This window comes from Labrus bergylta, chromosome 23 (assembly GCF_963930695.1).
Source record: "Labrus bergylta chromosome 23, fLabBer1.1, whole genome shotgun sequence".
Taxonomy (NCBI): domain Eukaryota; kingdom Metazoa; phylum Chordata; class Actinopteri; order Labriformes; family Labridae; genus Labrus; species Labrus bergylta.
Window position 1 is genome coordinate 19,858,989 of NC_089217.1, and position 19,610 is coordinate 19,878,598.

The following is a 19,610-nucleotide window of genomic DNA, read 5'->3' on the forward strand; positions in this document are numbered from 1 at the left end:
GTCACGGCACATCTGCCTTACAGAACGGCTGTGGGCCAATAAAAGGCCCCAATCTTCTCCTGTCTTTTGGTTCACTTAAGTCTGCTGCAGATAAATCTGGTGGTTGAGGGTTTGAACTCATTTTTCAGAGCTTGACATAACGCATGTATCTTAAAGGTGCTTCCATCAAAGAGTTTGCTCTTCCGTTTTACCGACGGTCACTTAAAAGCAACGCTCGCTTGCCGGGACCATGGGCGAGGAGGACTGTATGGGGAATGTGATGCCGGCCTTAGCCTGTCAGGGGCATCGCTTCTCGGCCTTTTGGCTAAGATCAAGTGTAGTATCTGTTCTTATCCGATTCTCCAAATGAGCTCTCTTTCCTAAATATAGCCCTACAATCAACCCCTAAGGACTCGAAATTCAACAAAAGATTGCAAGAAAGGCCACCACCTAGAGTCCGACCGGGGAAAATGGCTCAAACCCCTCACCCCTCCCCCATAAGGGTGAAGGAAGAGCAAATTTCACAAGAAGTATGACGACTGCTTCTAAATACTAGTCTTTTAAAATGTCTTACCTGTTGTTTTTAACCATACTTATGACCCTCACCTTCTCTACCATCAATGTGAGAAGTGTGAAGTCTAAAGTTAGAGCGCAATCTGTTTTATCCTACCTAAACTCTTTTAAGTCAGATGTGTTTTTAATACAAGAATGTGGTCTACCGTTTTTAAAAAAACTACAGGGATTGGGAGGAGTTGTGGCCACATGGATCCGTGTGGAGTGGATCAAACCACAACAAAAATGATGGCGTGGCAATTTTAATTAAAAACCCTCTGATCTTGGTGAAGGGCAGCACTGTGGTGAGAGACGGTAGGGCACTTTTAGCACACCTGACTTTTATGGGAAGAGATTTTAAGGTTTTAAATACCTATGGTTTTAATGAAAAAAATGACAGGTATGACCTTTTAAAAGACTTGCAGTCCCACATGCTAGGCAGGGAACCATTAGTTGTAGGAGGGGATTTTAATTGTGTTCTAAACAAGAAAGACAGGAGGGGAGCAGGGGAAGATTTCAAAGTCGATAAAACATCAGTTTTATTTGGGGCCCTATGTAAGGATTTTAAACTACTGGACTGTTTTAAAGTCATGCATCCCAGAGAGGAGGGCTTCACCTGGTTCAGTGGTGACGGCACCAAAGCCTCTCGCATAGACTATATTTTATCACGGGATTTCCCACCAACCGATGCTAGAGTAACTCCTGTTTTCTTCTCTGATCACACTATACTTTCTTGCACCCTATCACTAACTTCAGGTGTGACGGCTGGGAAGGGTCTGTGGAAACTCAACTGCTCCCTTTTAGAAGATAGGGAGTTAGTTAGGCAGTACAGGGAGCAGTACCAAGACTGGCAGACCCTTCAAGACCTATACGTCTCACGTGCACACTGGTGGGAAATGGTGAAGGGAAGGACCCAGACCTTTTTCAGGCAGGCAGGTAAGAGAAAGAAAGGTAGGGACGACAGACGCATGCTGGGACTGCAAAAACGACTTCAACGGTATTTTAAACTAAACCTAGAGGGTCTGGATTTTAATGAAGAAATAAAGCAAATAAAAGAAGAGATGTCGGTTTTAGCAGAAATTAAAAGTAAGGGTGTCATTTTAAGAAGCAAAGAAAAAGAAATAGAAGAAGGAGAGAAGTGCACTAGGTACTTTTTTAAAAGAATTTTAGATAAAGATAAAACCATTTTTAAACTGAAAAAAGACAATCAGTGCACAGCCGAAACAACAGATGAAATTAATGATACCATAGTTCAATTTTATAAAGAATTATACAAAGAAAAACCTATAAAAACAGACACAATGAGAGAAGTTTTAAAGTTCATTGAACACAAAATAAATGACAGTGTGCTTTTATCCCAAGATTTTACCCTTTTAGAAATTTTCAACTGCATTAAGAGTTTCAAAAAAGGGAAGTCCCCAGGAGACGATGGGCTTCCCTTAGAATTTTATTTGACTTTCTGGGACATTTTAGCACCTGACCTTTTTGTTGTTTTTATGGACTTAGAAAAACTTGACAGACTCCCCGACAGTTTTAGAAGAGGGATAGTGACTTTACTTTTCAAGGACAACGACAAGACAGACCTAAGAAACTGGAGACCTATCACTCTTTTAAACTTTGATTGTAAACTTTTTAGCAAACTTTTAGCATCTCGCATGACTGTGTTTTTAGAGGGGCTGATTCACCCGGATCAAACCTGTGCCATCCCGGGGAGAAAGATCACGGACAGCCTCCTACTGATCCGAGACACCATCTGTTTTGCGAGAGACAGAAACATTAGGCTAGTAGTCCTAAATTTAGACTTTGAGAAAGCTTTTGATAGGGTCTCGCACCAGTACCTTTTCCAGGTACTGCAAAAAATGGGGTTCCCTGAGAGGTTTATAGCTTGGGTGGGACTGCTGTACCGGGGAATCACCAGCAAATTCATAGTTAATGGGCATCTGACAAAAGCAGTCGATATTAACTGCGGTGTCCGTCAGGGTTGTCCGTTATCTGCCCTCCTCTACATCACATGCATTGAACCATTGGCACAGGTCTTGAGAAGGGACCAACGAATCAATGGGGTGGTAGCACCGGGGAGCGGGGGAATGACCAGCAAGTGTGTTTTATACATGGACGACATCAACATTTTATGCACTGACCTTATCCGTAAACAGGACACTGGACTTGACTGACTGGTTCGGACTGGCCTCAGGATCAAAATTAAACAGACTGAAGACCCAAGCCCAATTTTACGGACCATGGACAGTGACTGAAAAGACGGGACTCCCCCTAACTGTGACACAGACTGACTTAAAAATACTTGGGGTCAAATTTAATAAGGAGGGTGGAGGGGAAACAAATTGGCAGGACAAGATAGGGAAAGTAAAACAACGACTGGGGTACTGGAGACTAAGGGAAATGACAATGGAAGGAAAGGTTTTAATCATCAAAGCTGTGATTTTACCCTTGCTTTTAATGCTCACTTCTGTTTTTACCCCCCCCAGAAATGTGATCTTAGACCTGGAACGAGCCATCTTTTATTTCATGTGGGGGTCTAAGTGGGAGCGCCTGAGAAGGGACACAATGAGGAAAACCAAGGAGAAAGGAGGAAAAGGAGTGCCAGACCTGTTTTTAATCCTGGGAGCAAGATACGCCACAATCGGACTCGCAGCTGCCACAGCCCCATCCAGAAACCCAAAGACAGCAGCAATGGCCCGGTTCTGGATGGGGTCCTACCTCAGGAAACTGAAACTTTTAAAAACTGATCTTAAAGTTCCAGTGTCCTTTTATCTGCCGCAATCGTATCATTTTATTCAGAAGTTTTTAAAACATTTTAACCTTGAAAAACAGGAGCTGCATATTTTAACTAACATACGTTCTGTAATCTCTGTTGTGCAGGAGCGAGAACCAGTGAGCCCAGTGCGCGGGCTTGCACTCGGCGAGCCCTCCACAGTTTGGAAAAATGTGAACCATCCTGTTCTTCCAAACAGACTCCGGGACCTGTCATGGATGGTGGCTCACGAGATCCTCCCAGTCAGGTCCGTGATGCACTCCCGGGGCATGTCGACGTCCCCAACCTGCCCCCGACCTGGTTGTGGCGCGCCTGAGTCGGTGAGGCACCTGCTCTGGGAGTGCAGCGCTGCTGTAGAACAGTGGGCACTGGCCGGCTCCTTGCAATTCCCGTGCTTACCAGCAAGGGAGGTCCTTACAGCACAGCTGGTACTGTATGGAGTGAGCCAAAGTCAACAAACACCAAAGGACTTTGCAAAACAATGGCTCACTCTAGCCGCCATCAAAGACGCCACATGGACCTCCAGGAACTTGCTGGTAAGAAAGCACAAGCAGATCCCCCCCGTGGCAGTGATCCAGATGGCAGCAGCGACGGTCAGTATGGCCGTCGCTGCAGGCGGCGGGCCTAGGACACAGCCACAAAGAAGAATCGCCTCTGTGCCCATTCGGATGAAGGAGCTGGAGCCATACGGGAAAAGTTCAAAGCAGCAGCGGCCTGACTCTCCGGGAGAGGCAGGTGGGAAGGAGATGCAGGGTGAGGATCTCCTCTGAGCACCAGGACAGGATCCCGAGAGACCACATCTGTTTGGGAGAACAGGATGAGTTAATCTTGATAGGGGCTCACTGCACTCCTGCACAACAGTTGACTTTTAAAGAAAAACGTTTCTTAACAAATGCTCTCCTTTTAATTGTTTTAAATGAAGACACTGTTTTTACACCCTAAAACATTTTATGATGTATCTTACATAGTATCAATGTTTGTTTTTTAAAAAAACAGAAAAGATAGGATGTGTACCCTGTAAAACTGTAAAAAAAAAAATGAACAACAAGGAAAACACAACAACAACAAAGAAAACAAATGTGTGATGTGAAATGTGATGAAACATAAAGTGGGAAAAAGTGTCAATAAAACTTTTCAAAAGAAAAAAAATCTGTTCTTATCAGTTTAATATCTGATACGTCCCCTACCCGGGGACCATATATTAAATTGATTTTTGGACTTGGGAGATGGAACAGGGGCTTGCTCCGTCCACTCCACGCATCGACCCGGTATTGCAGTACCTCCGGGAACGGTGCACCCTCCTCTCTTCAGTGTTTAAAATAATCCTTTCTTTTCGCTGCATTTAAGAGAAATATGTGTGTGAGTCTGGCCTGGCGTTGTCACTGCGTTGACATGCTGCCGGGACGCAAGCTTTTTGAAATGAACTGGAATTTTAGTCAGGTTTGGGGTTATTTGTGTGCCAGTTCCCCCATTTGCCACTCTGTGTATGCTATTGCTGTAGTAGCACACAGACACGCAATAACATATCAACAGTCATTGTTGCAAAGTGTTTCTGGCCTAGCTGCTGCTTCGACTGTTCTTTTGTTGGCGGTAAGAAAAACACACACACACACACACTGGCGGTAGCTATCGGTTGGCTTTGATGTGGAAGTGTGGCACGACCTGTTAGAATGATGAGCCTTATTTCTCCACTTGCATGTAGAAAGACAAGCCCTATCGGGCCTTAACACAAAACTTTCTTCTGTGTTGAGGACAAGTAGAAGGGACACCCAGTGCAGAAACTCTGATTTCGGTGGTTCGCATGTTGTTGGGACCGTCAGTCAGGGCGATGGTCCTGTGAAGGACTCCTTTTGCCCTGAGCTGTACAACTCATACTTACCTGGCAGGGGAGATACCATGATCAAGAAGGTGGTTCACCCATGGCGAGGCCTGGCCATTGCACTCCGGTGGGGCTGACCTATGCGAATTCCCCAAATGTGGGAATCTCGACTGCATAATTTGTGGTAGTGGGGGACTGCGTTCGCGCTCTCCCCTGATGGATTGTCGAAAGTAATAAGGGGGAAACAGATAGGGACATGCTGCCTTCCAACCTGGCTGTAGCAACAGACAGACAGCAAGAATTTCCAAGGTGGCTTAAAAGCTATGCGCAGCCAGTGTCTTTGCTAGTGCTAGATCACAATATCACTCGTCAATCAAATTTGTTTCAGATTCAGCAGCCCTTGCTCTGATCAATGTGAAATCCCAGTCACGGCACATCTGCCTTACAGAACGGCTGTGGGCCAATAAAAGGCCCCAGTCTTCTCCTGTCTTTTGGTTCACTTAAGTCTGCTGCAGATAAATCTGGTGGTTGAGGGTTTGAACTCATTTTTCAGAGCTTGACATAACGCATGTATCTTAAAGGTGCTTCCATCAAAGAGTTTGCTCTTCCGTTTTACCGACGGTCACTTAAAAGCAACGCTCGCTTGCCGGGACCATGGGCGAGGAGGACTGTATGGGGAATGTGATGCCGGCCTTAGCCTGTCAGGGGCATCGCTTCTCGGCCTTTTGGCTAAGATCAAGTGTAGTATCTGTTCTTATCAGTTTAATATCTGATACGTCCCCTACCCGGGGACCATATATTAAATTGATTTTTGGACTTGGGAGATGGAACAGGGGCTTGCTCCGTCCACTCCACGCATCGACCCGGTATTGCAGTACCTCCGGGAACGGTGCACCCTCCTCTCTTCAGTGTTTAAAATAATCCTTTCTTTTCGCTGCATTTAAGAGAAATATGTGTGTGAGTCTGGCCTGGCTTTGTCACTGCGTTGACATGCTGCCGGGACGCAAGCTTTTTGAAATGAACTGGAATTTTAGTCAGGTTTGGGGTTATTTGTGTGCCAGTTCCCCCATTTGCCACTCTGTGTATGCTATTGCTGTAGTAGCACACAGACACGCAATAACATATCAACAGTCATTGTTGCAAAGTGTTTCTGGCCTAGCTGCTGCTTCGACTGTTCTTTTGTTGGCGGTAAGAAAAACACACACACACACACACTGGCGGTAGCTATCGGTTGGCTTTGATGTGGAAGTGTGGCACGACCTGTTAGAATGATGAGCCTTATTTCTCCACTTGCATGTAGAAAGACAAGCCCTATCGGGCCTTAACACAAAACTTTCTTCTGTGTTGAGGACAAGTAGAAGGGACACCCAGTGCAGAAACTCTGATTTCGGTGGTTCGCATGTTGTTGGGACCGTCAGTCAGGGCGATGGTCCTGTGAAGGACTCCTTTTGCCCTGAGCTGTACAACTCATACTTACCTGGCAGGGGAGATACCATGATCAAGAAGGTGGTTCACCCATGGCGAGGCCTGGCCATTGCACTCCGGTGGGGCTGACCTATGCGAATTCCCCAAATGTGGGAATCTCGACTGCATAATTTGTGGTAGTGGGGGACTGCGTTCGCGCTCTCCCCTGATGGATTGTCGAAAGTAATAAGGGGGAAACAGATAGGGACATGCTGCCTTCCAACCTGGCTGTAGCAACAGACAGACAGCAATAATTTCCAAGGTGGCTTAAAAGCTATGCGCAGCCAGTGTCTTTGCTAGTGCTAGATCACAATATCACTCGTCAATCAAATTTGTTTCAGATTCAGCAGCCCTTGCTCTGATCAATGTGAAATCCCAGTCACGGCACATCTGCCTTACAGAACGGCTGTGGGCCAATAAAAGGCCCCAATCTTCTCCTGTCTTTTGGTTCACTTAAGTCTGCTGCAGATAAATCTGGTGGTTGAGGGTTTGAACTCATTTTTCAGAGCTTGACATAACGCATGTATCTTAAAGGTGCTTCCATCAAAGAGTTTGCTCTTCCGTTTTACCGACGGTCACTTAAAAGCAACGCTCGCTTGCCGGGACCATGGGCGAGGAGGACTGTATGGGGAATGTGATGCCGGCCTTAGCCTGTCAGGGGCATCGCTTCTCGGCCTTTTGGCTAAGATCAAGTGTAGTATCTGTTCTTACCAGTTTAATATCTGATACGTCCCCTACCCGGGGACCATATATTAAATTGATTTTTGGACTTGGGAGATGGAACAGGGGCTTGCTCCGTCCACTCCACGCATCGACCCGGTATTGCAGTACCTCCGGGAACGGTGCACCCTCCTCTCTTCAGTGTTTAAAATAATCCTTTCTTTTCGCTGCATTTAAGAGAAATATGTGTGTGAGTCTGGCCTGGCTTTGTCACTGCGTTGACATGCTGCCGGGACGCAAGCTTTTTGAAATGAACTGGAATTTTAGTCAGGTTTGGGGTTATTTGTGTGCCAGTTCCCCCATTTGCCACTCTGTGTATGCTATTGCTGTAGTAGCACACAGACACGCAATAACATATCAACAGTCATTGTTGCAAAGTGTTTCTGGCCTAGCTGCTGCTTCGACTGTTCTTTTGTTGGCGGTAAGAAAAACACACACACACACACACACTGGCGGTAGCTATCGGTTGGCTTTGATGTGGAAGTGTGGCACGACCTGTTAGAATGATGAGCCTTATTTCTCCACTTGCATGTAGAAAGACAAGCCCTATCGGGCCTCAACACAAAACTTTCTTCTGTGTTGAGGACAAGTAGAAGGGACACCCAGTGCAGAAACTCTGATTTCGGTGGTTCGCATGTTGTTGGGACCGTCAGTCAGGGCGATGGTCCTGTGAAGGACTCCTTTTGCCCTGAGCTGTACAACTCATACTTACCTGGCAGGGGAGATACCATGATCAAGAAGGTGGTTCACCCATGGCGAGGCCTGGCCATTGCACTCCGGTGGGGCTGACCTATGCGAATTCCCCAAATGTGGGAATCTCGACTGCATAATTTGTGGTAGTGGGGGACTGCGTTCGCGCTCTCCCCTGATGGATTGTCGAAAGTAATAAGGGGGAAACAGATAGGGACATGCTGCCTTCCAACCTGGCTGTAGCAACAGACAGACAGCAAGAATTTCCAAGGTGGCTTAAAAGCTATGCGCAGCCAGTGTCTTTGCTAGTGCTAGATCACAATATCACTCGTCAATCAAATTTGTTTCAGATTCAGCAGCCCTTGCTCTGATCAATGTGAAATCCCAGTCACGGCACATCTGCCTTACAGAACGGCTGTGGGCCAATAAAAGGCCCCAATCTTCTCCTGTCTTTTGGTTCACTTAAGTCTGCTGCAGATAAATCTGGTGGTTGAGGGTTTGAACTCATTTTTCAGAGCTTGACATAACGCATGTATCTTAAAGGTGCTTCCATCAAAGAGTTTGCTCTTCCGTTTTACCGACGGTCACTTAAAAGCAACGCTCGCTTGCCGGGACCATGGGCGAGGAGGACTGTATGGGGAATGTGATGCCGGCCTTAGCCTGTCAGGGGCATCGCTTCTCGGCCTTTTGGCTAAGATCAAGTGTAGTATCTGTTCTTATCAGTTTAATATCTGATACGTCCCCTACCCGGGGACCATATATTAAATTGATTTTTGGACTTGGGAGATGGAACAGGGGCTTGCTCCGTCCACTCCACGCATCGACCCGGTATTGCAGTACCTCCGGGAACGGTGCACCCTCCTCTCTTCAGTGTTTAAAATAATCATTTCTTTTCACTGCATTTAAGAGAAATATGTGTGTGAGTCTGGCCTGGCTTTGTCACTGCGTTGACATGCTGCCGGGACGCAAGCTTTTTGAAATGAACTGGAATTTTAGTCAGGTTTGGGGTTATTTGTGTGCCAGTTCCCCCATTTGCCACTCTGTGTATGCTATTGCTGTAGTAGCACACAGACACGCAATAACATATCAACAGTCATTGTTGCAAAGTGTTTCTGGCCTAGCTGCTGCTTCGACTGTTCTTTTGTTGGCGGTAAGAAAAACACACACACACACACACTGGCGGTAGCTATCGGTTGGCTTTGATGTGGAAGTGTGGCACGACCTGTTAGAATGATGAGCCTTATTTCTCCACTTGCATGTAGAAAGACAAGCCCTATCGGGCCTTAACACAAAACTTTCTTCTGTGTTGAGGACAAGTAGAAGGGACACCCAGTGCAGAAACTCTGATTTCGGTGGTTCGCATGTTGTTGGGACCGTCAGTCAGGGCGATGGTCCTGTGAAGGACTCCTTTTGCCCTGAGCTGTACAACTCATACTTACCTGGCAGGGGAGATACCATGATCAAGAAGGTGGTTCACCCATGGCGAGGCCTGGCCATTGCACTCCGGTGGGGCTGACCTATGCGAATTCCCCAAATGTGGGAATCTCGACTGCATAATTTGTGGTAGTGGGGGACTGCGTTCGCGCTCTCCCCTGATGGATTGTCGAAAGTAATAAGGGGGAAACAGATAGGGACATGCTGCCTTCCAACCTGGCTGTAGCAACAGACAGACAGCAATAATTTCCAAGGTGGCTTAAAAGCTATGCGCAGCCAGTGTCTTTGCTAGTGCTAGATCACAATATCACTCGTCAATCAAATTTGTTTCAGATTCAGCAGCCCTTGCTCTGATCAATGTGAAATCCCAGTCACGGCACATCTGCCTTACAGAACGGCTGTGGGCCAATAAAAGGCCCCAGTCTTCTCCTGTCTTTTGGTTCACTTAAGTCTGCTGCAGATAAATCTGGTGGTTGAGGGTTTGAACTCATTTTTCAGAGCTTGACATAACGCATGTATCTTAAAGGTGCTTCCATCAAAGAGTTTGCTCTTCCGTTTTACCGACGGTCACTTAAAAGCAACGCTCGCTTGCCGGGACCATGGGCGAGGAGGACTGTATGGGGAATGTGATGCCGGCCTTAGCCTGTCAGGGGCATCGCTTCTCGGCCTTTTGGCTAAGATCAAGTGTAGTATCTGTTCTTATCAGTTTAATATCTGATACGTCCCCTACCCGGGGACCATATATTAAATTGATTTTTGGACTTGGGAGATGGAACAGGGGCTTGCTCCGTCCACTCCACGCATCGACCCGGTATTGCAGTACCTCCGGGAACGGTGCACCCTCCTCTCTTCAGTGTTTAAAATAATCCTTTCTTTTCGCTGCATTTAAGAGAAATATGTGTGTGAGTCTGGCCTGGCGTTGTCACTGCGTTGACATGCTGCCGGGACGCAAGCTTTTTGAAATGAACTGGAATTTTAGTCAGGTTTGGGGTTATTTGTGTGCCAGTTCCCCCATTTGCCACTCTGTGTATGCTATTGCTGTAGTAGCACACAGACACGCAATAACATATCAACAGTCATTGTTGCAAAGTGTTTCTGGCCTAGCTGCTGCTTCGACTGTTCTTTTGTTGGCGGTAAGAAAAACACACACACACACACACACTGGCGGTAGCTATCGGTTGGCTTTGATGTGGAAGTGTGGCACGACCTGTTAGAATGATGAGCCTTATTTCTCCACTTGCATGTAGAAAGACAAGCCCTATCGGGCCTCAACACAAAACTTTCTTCTGTGTTGAGGACAAGTAGAAGGGACACCCAGTGCAGAAACTCTGATTTCGGTGGTTCGCATGTTGTTGGGACCGTCAGTCAGGGCGATGGTCCTGTGAAGGACTCCTTTTGCCCTGAGCTGTACAACTCATACTTACCTGGCAGGGGAGATACCATGATCAAGAAGGTGGTTCACCCATGGCGAGGCCTGGCCATTGCACTCCGGTGGGGCTGACCTATGCGAATTCCCCAAATGTGGGAATCTCGACTGCATAATTTGTGGTAGTGGGGGACTGCGTTCGCGCTCTCCCCTGATGGATTGTCGAAAGTAATAAGGGGGAAACAGATAGGGACATGCTGCCTTCCAACCTGGCTGTAGCAACAGACAGACAGCAATAATTTCCAAGGTGGCTTAAAAGCTATGCGCAGCCAGTGTCTTTGCTAGTGCTAGATCACAATATCACTCGTCAATCAAATTTGTTTCAGATTCAGCAGCCCTTGCTCTGATCAATGTGAAATCCCAGTCACGGCACATCTGCCTTACAGAACGGCTGTGGGCCAATAAAAGGCCCCAATCTTCTCCTGTCTTTTGGTTCACTTAAGTCTGCTGCAGATAAATCTGGTGGTTGAGGGTTTGAACTCATTTTTCAGAGCTTGACATAACGCATGTATCTTAAAGGTGCTTCCATCAAAGAGTTTGCTCTTCCGTTTTACCGACGGTCACTTAAAAGCAACGCTCGCTTGCCGGGACCATGGGCGAGGAGGACTGTATGGGGAATGTGATGCCGGCCTTAGCCTGTCAGGGGCATCGCTTCTCGGCCTTTTGGCTAAGATCAAGTGTAGTATCTGTTCTTACCAGTTTAATATCTGATACGTCCCCTACCCGGGGACCATATATTAAATTGATTTTTGGACTTGGGAGATGGAACAGGGGCTTGCTCCGTCCACTCCACGCATCGACCCGGTATTGCAGTACCTCCGGGAACGGTGCACCCTCCTCTCTTCAGTGTTTAAAATAATCCTTTCTTTTCGCTGCATTTAAGAGAAATATGTGTGTGAGTCTGGCCTGGCGTTGTCACTGCGTTGACATGCTGCCGGGACGCAAGCTTTTTGAAATGAACTGGAATTTTAGTCAGGTTTGGGGTTATTTGTGTGCCAGTTCCCCCATTTGCCACTCTGTGTATGCTATTGCTGTAGTAGCACACAGACACGCAATAACATATCAACAGTCATTGTTGCAAAGTGTTTCTGGCCTAGCTGCTGCTTCGACTGTTCTTTTGTTGGCGGTAAGAAAAACACACACACACACACACACTGGCGGTAGCTATCGGTTGGCTTTGATGTGGAAGTGTGGCACGACCTGTTAGAATGATGAGCCTTATTTCTCCACTTGCATGTAGAAAGACAAGCCCTATCGGGCCTCAACACAAAACTTTCTTCTGTGTTGAGGACAAGTAGAAGGGACACCCAGTGCAGAAACTCTGATTTCGGTGGTTCGCATGTTGTTGGGACCGTCAGTCAGGGCGATGGTCCTGTGAAGGACTCCTTTTGCCCTGAGCTGTACAACTCATACTTACCTGGCAGGGGAGATACCATGATCAAGAAGGTGGTTCACCCATGGCGAGGCCTGGCCATTGCACTCCGGTGGGGCTGACCTATGCGAATTCCCCAAATGTGGGAATCTCGACTGCATAATTTGTGGTAGTGGGGGACTGCGTTCGCGCTCTCCCCTGATGGATTGTCGAAAGTAATAAGGGGGAAACAGATAGGGACATGCTGCCTTCCAACCTGGCTGTAGCAACAGACAGACAGCAAGAATTTCCAAGGTGGCTTAAAAGCTATGCGCAGCCAGTGTCTTTGCTAGTGCTAGATCACAATATCACTCGTCAATCAAATTTGTTTCAGATTCAGCAGCCCTTGCTCTGATCAATGTGAAATCCCAGTCACGGCACATCTGCCTTACAGAACGGCTGTGGGCCAATAAAAGGCCCCAATCTTCTCCTGTCTTTTGGTTCACTTAAGTCTGCTGCAGATAAATCTGGTGGTTGAGGGTTTGAACTCATTTTTCAGAGCTTGACATAACGCATGTATCTTAAAGGTGCTTCCATCAAAGAGTTTGCTCTTCCGTTTTACCGACGGTCACTTAAAAGCAACGCTCGCTTGCCGGGACCATGGGCGAGGAGGACTGTATGGGGAATGTGATGCCGGCCTTAGCCTGTCAGGGGCATCGCTTCTCGGCCTTTTGGCTAAGATCAAGTGTAGTATCTGTTCTTATCAGTTTAATATCTGATACGTCCCCTACCCGGGGACCATATATTAAATTGATTTTTGGACTTGGGAGATGGAACAGGGGCTTGCTCCGTCCACTCCACGCATCGACCCGGTATTGCAGTACCTCCGGGAACGGTGCACCCTCCTCTCTTCAGTGTTTAAAATAATCATTTCTTTTCACTGCATTTAAGAGAAATATGTGTGTGAGTCTGGCCTGGCGTTGTCACTGCGTTGACATGCTGCCGGGACGCAAGCTTTTTGAAATGAACTGGAATTTTAGTCAGGTTTGGGGTTATTTGTGTGCCAGTTCCCCCATTTGCCACTCTGTGTATGCTATTGCTGTAGTAGCACACAGACACGCAATAACATATCAACAGTCATTGTTGCAAAGTGTTTCTGGCCTAGCTGCTGCTTCGACTGTTCTTTTGTTGGCGGTAAGAAAAACACACACACACACACACACTGGCGGTAGCTATCGGTTGGCTTTGATGTGGAAGTGTGGCACGACCTGTTAGAATGATGAGCCTTATTTCTCCACTTGCATGTAGAAAGACAAGCCCTATCGGGCCTCAACACAAAACTTTCTTCTGTGTTGAGGACAAGTAGAAGGGACACCCAGTGCAGAAACTCTGATTTCGGTGGTTCGCATGTTGTTGGGACCGTCAGTCAGGGCGATGGTCCTGTGAAGGACTCCTTTTGCCCTGAGCTGTACAACTCATACTTACCTGGCAGGGGAGATACCATGATCAAGAAGGTGGTTCACCCATGGCGAGGCCTGGCCATTGCACTCCGGTGGGGCTGACCTATGCGAATTCCCCAAATGTGGGAATCTCGACTGCATAATTTGTGGTAGTGGGGGACTGCGTTCGCGCTCTCCCCTGATGGATTGTCGAAAGTAATAAGGGGGAAACAGATAGGGACATGCTGCCTTCCAACCTGGCTGTAGCAACAGACAGACAGCAAGAATTTCCAAGGTGGCTTAAAAGCTATGCGCAGCCAGTGTCTTTGCTAGTGCTAGATCACAATATCACTCGTCAATCAAATTTGTTTCAGATTCAGCAGCCCTTGCTCTGATCAATGTGAAATCCCAGTCACGGCACATCTGCCTTACAGAACGGCTGTGGGCCAATAAAAGGCCCCAATCTTCTCCTGTCTTTTGGTTCACTTAAGTCTGCTGCAGATAAATCTGGTGGTTGAGGGTTTGAACTCATTTTTCAGAGCTTGACATAACGCATGTATCTTAAAGGTGCTTCCATCAAAGAGTTTGCTCTTCCGTTTTACCGACGGTCACTTAAAAGCAACGCTCGCTTGCCGGGACCATGGGCGAGGAGGACTGTATGGGGAATGTGATGCCGGCCTTAGCCTGTCAGGGGCATCGCTTCTCGGCCTTTTGGCTAAGATCAAGTGTAGTATCTGTTCTTATCAGTTTAATATCTGATACGTCCCCTACCCGGGGACCATATATTAAATTGATTTTTGGACTTGGGAGATGGAACAGGGGCTTGCTCCGTCCACTCCACGCATCGACCCGGTATTGCAGTACCTCCGGGAACGGTGCACCCTCCTCTCTTCAGTGTTTAAAATAATCATTTCTTTTCACTGCATTTAAGAGAAATATGTGTGTGAGTCTGGCCTGGCTTTGTCACTGCGTTGACATGCTGCCGGGACGCAAGCTTTTTGAAATGAACTGGAATTTTAGTTAGTCAGGTTTGGGGTTATTTGTGTGCCAGTTCCCCCATTTGCCACTCTGTGTATGCTATTGCTGTAGTAGCACACAGACACGCAATAACATATCAACAGTCATTGTTGCAAAGTGTTTCTGGCCTAGCTGCTGCTTCGACTGTTCTTTTGTTGGCGGTAAGAAAAACACACACACACACACACACACTGGCGGTAGCTATCGGTTGGCTTTGATGTGGAAGTGTGGCACGACCTGTTAGAATGATGAGCCTTATTTCTCCACTTGCATGTAGAAAGACAAGCCCTATCGGGCCTCAACACAAAACTTTCTTCTGTGTTGAGGACAAGTAGAAGGGACACCCAGTGCAGAAACTCTGATTTCGGTGGTTCGCATGTTGTTGGGACCGTCAGTCAGGGCGATGGTCCTGTGAAGGACTCCTTTTGCCCTGAGCTGTACAACTCATACTTACCTGGCAGGGGAGATACCATGATCAAGAAGGTGGTTCACCCATGGCGAGGCCTGGCCATTGCACTCCGGTGGGGCTGACCTATGCGAATTCCCCAAATGTGGGAATCTCGACTGCATAATTTGTGGTAGTGGGGGACTGCGTTCGCGCTCTCCCCTGATGGATTGTCGAAAGTAATAAGGGGGAAACAGATAGGGACATGCTGCCTTCCAACCTGGCTGTAGCAACAGACAGACAGCAAGAATTTCCAAGGTGGCTTAAAAGCTATGCGCAGCCAGTGTCTTTGCTAGTGCTAGATCACAATATCACTCGTCAATCAAATTTGTTTCAGATTCAGCAGCCCTTGCTCTGATCAATGTGAAATCCCAGTCACGGCACATCTGCCTTACAGAACGGCTGTGGGCCAATAAAAGGCCCCAATCTTCTCCTGTCTTTTGGTTCACTTAAGTCTGCTGCAGATAAATCTGGTGGTTGAGGGTTTGAACTCATTTTTCAGAGCTTGACATAACGCATGTATCTTAAAGGTGCTTCCATCAAAGAGTTTGCTCTTCCGTTTTACCGACGGTCACTTAAAAGCAACGCTCGCTTGCCGGGACCATGGGCGAGGAGGACTGTATGGGGAATGTGATGCCGGCCTTAGCCTGTCAGGGGCATCGCTTCTCGGCCTTTTGGCTAAGATCAAGTGTAGTATCTGTTCTTATCAGTTTAATATCTGATACGTCCCCTACCCGGGGACCATATATTAAATTGATTTTTGGACTTGGGAGATGGAACAGGGGCTTGCTCCGTCCACTCCACGCATCGACCCGGTATTGCAGTACCTCCGGGAACGGTGCACCCTCCTCTCTTCAGTGTTTAAAATAATCCTTTCTTTTCGCTGCATTTAAGAGAAATATGTGTGTGAGTCTGGCCTGGCTTTGTCACTGCGTTGACATGCTGCCGGGACGCAAGCTTTTTGAAATGAACTGGAATTTTAGTCAGGTTTGGGGTTATTTGTGTGCCAGTTCCCCCATTTGCCACTCTGTGTATGCTATTGCTGTAGTAGCACACAGACACGCAATAACATATCAACAGTCATTGTTGCAAAGTGTTTCTGGCCTAGCTGCTGCTTCGACTGTTCTTTTGTTGGCGGTAAGAAAAACACACACACACACACACTGGCGGTAGCTATCGGTTGGCTTTGATGTGGAAGTGTGGCACGACCCGTTAGAATGATGAGCCTTATTTCTCCACTTGCATGTAGAAAGACAAGCCCTATCGGGCCTCAACACAAAACTTTCTTCTGTGTTGAGGACAAGTAGAAGGGACACCCAGTGCAGAAACTCTGATTTCGGTGGTTCGCATGTTGTTGGGACCGTCAGTCAGGGCGATGGTCCTGTGAAGGACTCCTTTTGCCCTGAGCTGTACAACTCATACTTACCTGGCAGGGGAGATACCATGATCAAGAAGGTGGTTCACCCATGGCGAGGCCTGGCCATTGCACTCCGGTGGGGCTGACCTATGCGAATTCCCCAAATGTGGGAATCTCGACTGCATAATTTGTGGTAGTGGGGGACTGCGTTCGCGCTCTCCCCTGATGGATTGTCGAAAGTAATAAGGGGGAAACAGATAGGGACATGCTGCCTTCCAACCTGGCTGTAGCAACAGACAGACAGCAAGAATTTCCAAGGTGGCTTAAAAGCTATGCGCAGCCAGTGTCTTTGCTAGTGCTAGATCACAATATCACTCGTCAATCAAATTTGTTTCAGATTCAGCAGCCCTTGCTCTGATCAATGTGAAATCCCAGTCACGGCACATCTGCCTTACAGAACGGCTGTGGGCCAATAAAAGGCCCCAATCTTCTCCTGTCTTTTGGTTCACTTAAGTCTGCTGCAGATAAATCTGGTGGTTGAGGGTTTGAACTCATTTTTCAGAGCTTGACATAACGCATGTATCTTAAAGGTGCTTCCATCAAAGAGTTTGCTCTTCCGTTTTACCGACGGTCACTTAAAAGCAACGCTCGCTTGCCGGGACCATGGGCGAGGAGGACTGTATGGGGAATGTGATGCCGGCCTTAGCCTGTCAGGGGCATCGCTTCTCGGCCTTTTGGCTAAGATCAAGTGTAGTATCTGTTCTTATCAGTTTAATATCTGATACGTCCCCTACCCGGGGACCATATATTAAATTGATTTTTGGACTTGGGAGATGGAACAGGGGCTTGCTCCGTCCACTCCACGCATCGACCCGGTATTGCAGTACCTCCGGGAACGGTGCACCCTCCTCTCTTCAGTGTTTAAAATAATCCTTTCTTTTCGCTGCATTTAAGAGAAATATGTGTGTGAGTCTGGCCTGGCGTTGTCACTGCGTTGACATGCTGCCGGGACGCAAGCTTTTTGAAATGAACTGGAATTTTAGTCAGGTTTGGGGTTATTTGTGTGCCAGTTCCCCCATTTGCCACTCTGTGTATGCTATTGCTGTAGTAGCACACAGACACGCAATAACATATCAACAGTCATTGTTGCAAAGTGTTTCTGGCCTAGCTGCTGCTTCGACTGTTCTTTTGTTGGCGGTAAGAAAAACACACACACACACACACACACTGGCGGTAGCTATCGGTTGGCTTTGATGTGGAAGTGTGGCACGACCTGTTAGAATGATGAGCCTTATTTCTCCACTTGCATGTAGAAAGACAAGCCCTATCGGGCCTCAACACAAAACTTTCTTCTGTGTTGAGGACAAGTAGAAGGGACACCCAGTGCAGAAACTCTGATTTCGGTGGTTCGCATGTTGTTGGGACCGTCAGTCAGGGCGATGGTCCTGTGAAGGACTCCTTTTGCCCTGAGCTGTACAACTCATACTTACCTGGCAGGGGAGATACCATGATCAAGAAGGTGGTTCACCCATGGCGAGGCCTGGCCATTGCACTCCGGTGGGGCTGACCTATGCGAATTCCCCAAATGTGGGAATCTCGACTGCATAATTTGTGGTAGTGGGGGACTGCGTTCGCGCTCTCCCCTGATGGATTGTCGAAAGTAATAAGGGGGAAACAGATAGGGACATGCTGCCTTCCAACCTGGCTGTAGCAACAGACAGACAGCAAGAATTTCCAAGGTGGCTTAAAAGCTATGCGCAGCCAGTGTCTTTGCTAGTGCTAGATCACAATATCACTCGTCAATCAAATTTGTTTCAGATTCAGCAGCCCTTGCTCTGATCAATGTGAAATCCCAGTCACGGCACATCTGCCTTACAGAACGGCTGTGGGCCAATAAAAGGCCCCAATCTTCTCCTGTCTTTTGGTTCACTTAAGTCTGCTGCAGATAAATCTGGTGGTTGAGGGTTTGAACTCATTTTTCAGAGCTTGACATAACGCATGTATCTTAAAGGTGCTTCCATCAAAGAGTTTGCTCTTCCGTTTTACCGACGGTCACTTAAAAGCAACGCTCGCTTGCCGGGACCATGGGCGAGGAGGACTGTATGGGGAATGTGATGCCGGCCTTAGCCTGTCAGGGGCATCGCTTCTCGGCCTTTTGGCTAAGATCAAGTGTAGTATCTGTTCTTATCAGTTTAATATCTGATACGTCCCCTACCCGGGGACCATATATTAAATTGATTTTTGGACTTGGGAGATGGAACAGGGGCTTGCTCCGTCCACTCCACGCATCGACCCGGTATTGCAGTACCTCCGGGAACGGTGCACCCTCCTCTCTTCAGTGTTTAAAATAATCCTTTCTTTTCGCTGCATTTAAGAGAAATATGTGTGTGAGTCTGGCCTGGCGTTGTCACTGCGTTGACATGCTGCCGGGACGCAAGCTTTTTGAAATGAACTGGAATTTTAGTCAGGTTTGGGGTTATTTGTGTGCCAGTTCCCCCATTTGCCACTCTGTGTATGCTATTGCTGTAGTAGCACACAGACACGCAATAACATATCAACAGTCATTGTTGCAAAGTGTTTCTGGCCTAGCTGCTGCTTCGACTGTTCTTTTGTTGGCGGTAAGAAAAACACACACACACACACACACACTGGCGGTAGCTATCGGTTGGCTTTGATGTGGAAGTGTGGCACGACCTGTTAGAATGATGAGCCTTATTTCTCCACTTGCATGTAGAAAGACAAGCCCTATCGGGCCTCAACACAAAACTTTCTTCTGTGTTGAGGACAAGTAGAAGGGACACCCAGTGCAGAAACTCTGATTTCGGTGGTTCGCATGTTGTTGGGACCGTCAGTCAGGGCGATGGTCCTGTGAAGGACTCCTTTTGCCCTGAGCTGTACAACTCATACTTACCTGGCAGGGGAGATACCATGATCAAGAAGGTGGTTCACCCATGGCGAGGCCTGGCCATTGCACTCCGGTGGGGCTGACCTATGCGAATTCCCCAAATGTGGGAATCTCGACTGCATAATTTGTGGTAGTGGGGGACTGCGTTCGCGCTCTCCCCTGATGGATTGTCGAAAGTAATAAGGGGGAAACAGATAGGGACATGCTGCCTTCCAACCTGGCTGTAGCAACAGACAGAC

General features: G+C 47.5%; 21 non-coding genes and 2 pseudogenes across 21 annotated transcripts; all 23 read left to right on the forward strand.

The window, feature by feature from the left end:
* The first annotated feature begins 284 nt into the window (after nucleotides 1–284).
* LOC136177956 (U2 spliceosomal RNA) lies at nucleotides 285–387 on the forward strand (annotated as a pseudogene).
* Nucleotides 388–4,430: 4,043 nt separating this feature from the next.
* Nucleotides 4,431–4,606, forward strand: LOC136177955 (U2 spliceosomal RNA; annotated as a pseudogene).
* A 569-nt stretch (nucleotides 4,607–5,175) lies between these two features.
* LOC136177743 (U1 spliceosomal RNA) lies at nucleotides 5,176–5,339 on the forward strand. Its single transcript, XR_010665236.1, has one exon. It is a non-coding gene; the product is annotated as a U1 spliceosomal RNA (small nuclear RNA).
* A 493-nt stretch (nucleotides 5,340–5,832) lies between these two features.
* On the forward strand, nucleotides 5,833–6,023 carry LOC136177822 (U2 spliceosomal RNA). The gene has a single exon (XR_010665316.1). It is a non-coding gene; the product is annotated as a U2 spliceosomal RNA (small nuclear RNA).
* A 569-nt stretch (nucleotides 6,024–6,592) lies between these two features.
* Nucleotides 6,593–6,756, forward strand: LOC136177752 (U1 spliceosomal RNA). The gene has a single exon (XR_010665245.1). It is a non-coding gene; the product is annotated as a U1 spliceosomal RNA (small nuclear RNA).
* A 493-nt stretch (nucleotides 6,757–7,249) lies between these two features.
* Nucleotides 7,250–7,440, forward strand: LOC136177949 (U2 spliceosomal RNA). Its single transcript, XR_010665444.1, has one exon. It is a non-coding gene; the product is annotated as a U2 spliceosomal RNA (small nuclear RNA).
* A 571-nt stretch (nucleotides 7,441–8,011) lies between these two features.
* LOC136177763 (U1 spliceosomal RNA) lies at nucleotides 8,012–8,175 on the forward strand. The gene has a single exon (XR_010665256.1). It is a non-coding gene; the product is annotated as a U1 spliceosomal RNA (small nuclear RNA).
* Nucleotides 8,176–8,668: 493 nt separating this feature from the next.
* Nucleotides 8,669–8,859, forward strand: LOC136177823 (U2 spliceosomal RNA). Its single transcript, XR_010665317.1, has one exon. It is a non-coding gene; the product is annotated as a U2 spliceosomal RNA (small nuclear RNA).
* A 569-nt stretch (nucleotides 8,860–9,428) lies between these two features.
* Nucleotides 9,429–9,592, forward strand: LOC136177773 (U1 spliceosomal RNA). The gene has a single exon (XR_010665266.1). It is a non-coding gene; the product is annotated as a U1 spliceosomal RNA (small nuclear RNA).
* A 493-nt stretch (nucleotides 9,593–10,085) lies between these two features.
* On the forward strand, nucleotides 10,086–10,276 carry LOC136177824 (U2 spliceosomal RNA). Its single transcript, XR_010665318.1, has one exon. It is a non-coding gene; the product is annotated as a U2 spliceosomal RNA (small nuclear RNA).
* A 571-nt stretch (nucleotides 10,277–10,847) lies between these two features.
* On the forward strand, nucleotides 10,848–11,011 carry LOC136177782 (U1 spliceosomal RNA). The gene has a single exon (XR_010665275.1). It is a non-coding gene; the product is annotated as a U1 spliceosomal RNA (small nuclear RNA).
* Nucleotides 11,012–11,504: 493 nt separating this feature from the next.
* On the forward strand, nucleotides 11,505–11,695 carry LOC136177950 (U2 spliceosomal RNA). The gene has a single exon (XR_010665445.1). It is a non-coding gene; the product is annotated as a U2 spliceosomal RNA (small nuclear RNA).
* A 571-nt stretch (nucleotides 11,696–12,266) lies between these two features.
* On the forward strand, nucleotides 12,267–12,430 carry LOC136177793 (U1 spliceosomal RNA). Its single transcript, XR_010665286.1, has one exon. It is a non-coding gene; the product is annotated as a U1 spliceosomal RNA (small nuclear RNA).
* Nucleotides 12,431–12,923: 493 nt separating this feature from the next.
* Nucleotides 12,924–13,114, forward strand: LOC136177825 (U2 spliceosomal RNA). The gene has a single exon (XR_010665319.1). It is a non-coding gene; the product is annotated as a U2 spliceosomal RNA (small nuclear RNA).
* A 571-nt stretch (nucleotides 13,115–13,685) lies between these two features.
* Nucleotides 13,686–13,849, forward strand: LOC136177803 (U1 spliceosomal RNA). Its single transcript, XR_010665296.1, has one exon. It is a non-coding gene; the product is annotated as a U1 spliceosomal RNA (small nuclear RNA).
* Nucleotides 13,850–14,342: 493 nt separating this feature from the next.
* LOC136177826 (U2 spliceosomal RNA) lies at nucleotides 14,343–14,533 on the forward strand. Its single transcript, XR_010665320.1, has one exon. It is a non-coding gene; the product is annotated as a U2 spliceosomal RNA (small nuclear RNA).
* Nucleotides 14,534–15,110: 577 nt separating this feature from the next.
* On the forward strand, nucleotides 15,111–15,274 carry LOC136177811 (U1 spliceosomal RNA). The gene has a single exon (XR_010665304.1). It is a non-coding gene; the product is annotated as a U1 spliceosomal RNA (small nuclear RNA).
* Nucleotides 15,275–15,767: 493 nt separating this feature from the next.
* Nucleotides 15,768–15,958, forward strand: LOC136177827 (U2 spliceosomal RNA). The gene has a single exon (XR_010665321.1). It is a non-coding gene; the product is annotated as a U2 spliceosomal RNA (small nuclear RNA).
* Nucleotides 15,959–16,527: 569 nt separating this feature from the next.
* On the forward strand, nucleotides 16,528–16,691 carry LOC136177819 (U1 spliceosomal RNA). Its single transcript, XR_010665312.1, has one exon. It is a non-coding gene; the product is annotated as a U1 spliceosomal RNA (small nuclear RNA).
* A 493-nt stretch (nucleotides 16,692–17,184) lies between these two features.
* Nucleotides 17,185–17,375, forward strand: LOC136177829 (U2 spliceosomal RNA). Its single transcript, XR_010665323.1, has one exon. It is a non-coding gene; the product is annotated as a U2 spliceosomal RNA (small nuclear RNA).
* Nucleotides 17,376–17,948: 573 nt separating this feature from the next.
* LOC136177828 (U1 spliceosomal RNA) lies at nucleotides 17,949–18,112 on the forward strand. The gene has a single exon (XR_010665322.1). It is a non-coding gene; the product is annotated as a U1 spliceosomal RNA (small nuclear RNA).
* A 493-nt stretch (nucleotides 18,113–18,605) lies between these two features.
* LOC136177830 (U2 spliceosomal RNA) lies at nucleotides 18,606–18,796 on the forward strand. The gene has a single exon (XR_010665324.1). It is a non-coding gene; the product is annotated as a U2 spliceosomal RNA (small nuclear RNA).
* A 573-nt stretch (nucleotides 18,797–19,369) lies between these two features.
* On the forward strand, nucleotides 19,370–19,533 carry LOC136177839 (U1 spliceosomal RNA). Its single transcript, XR_010665333.1, has one exon. It is a non-coding gene; the product is annotated as a U1 spliceosomal RNA (small nuclear RNA).
* The last annotated feature ends 77 nt before the right edge of the window (nucleotides 19,534–19,610 follow it).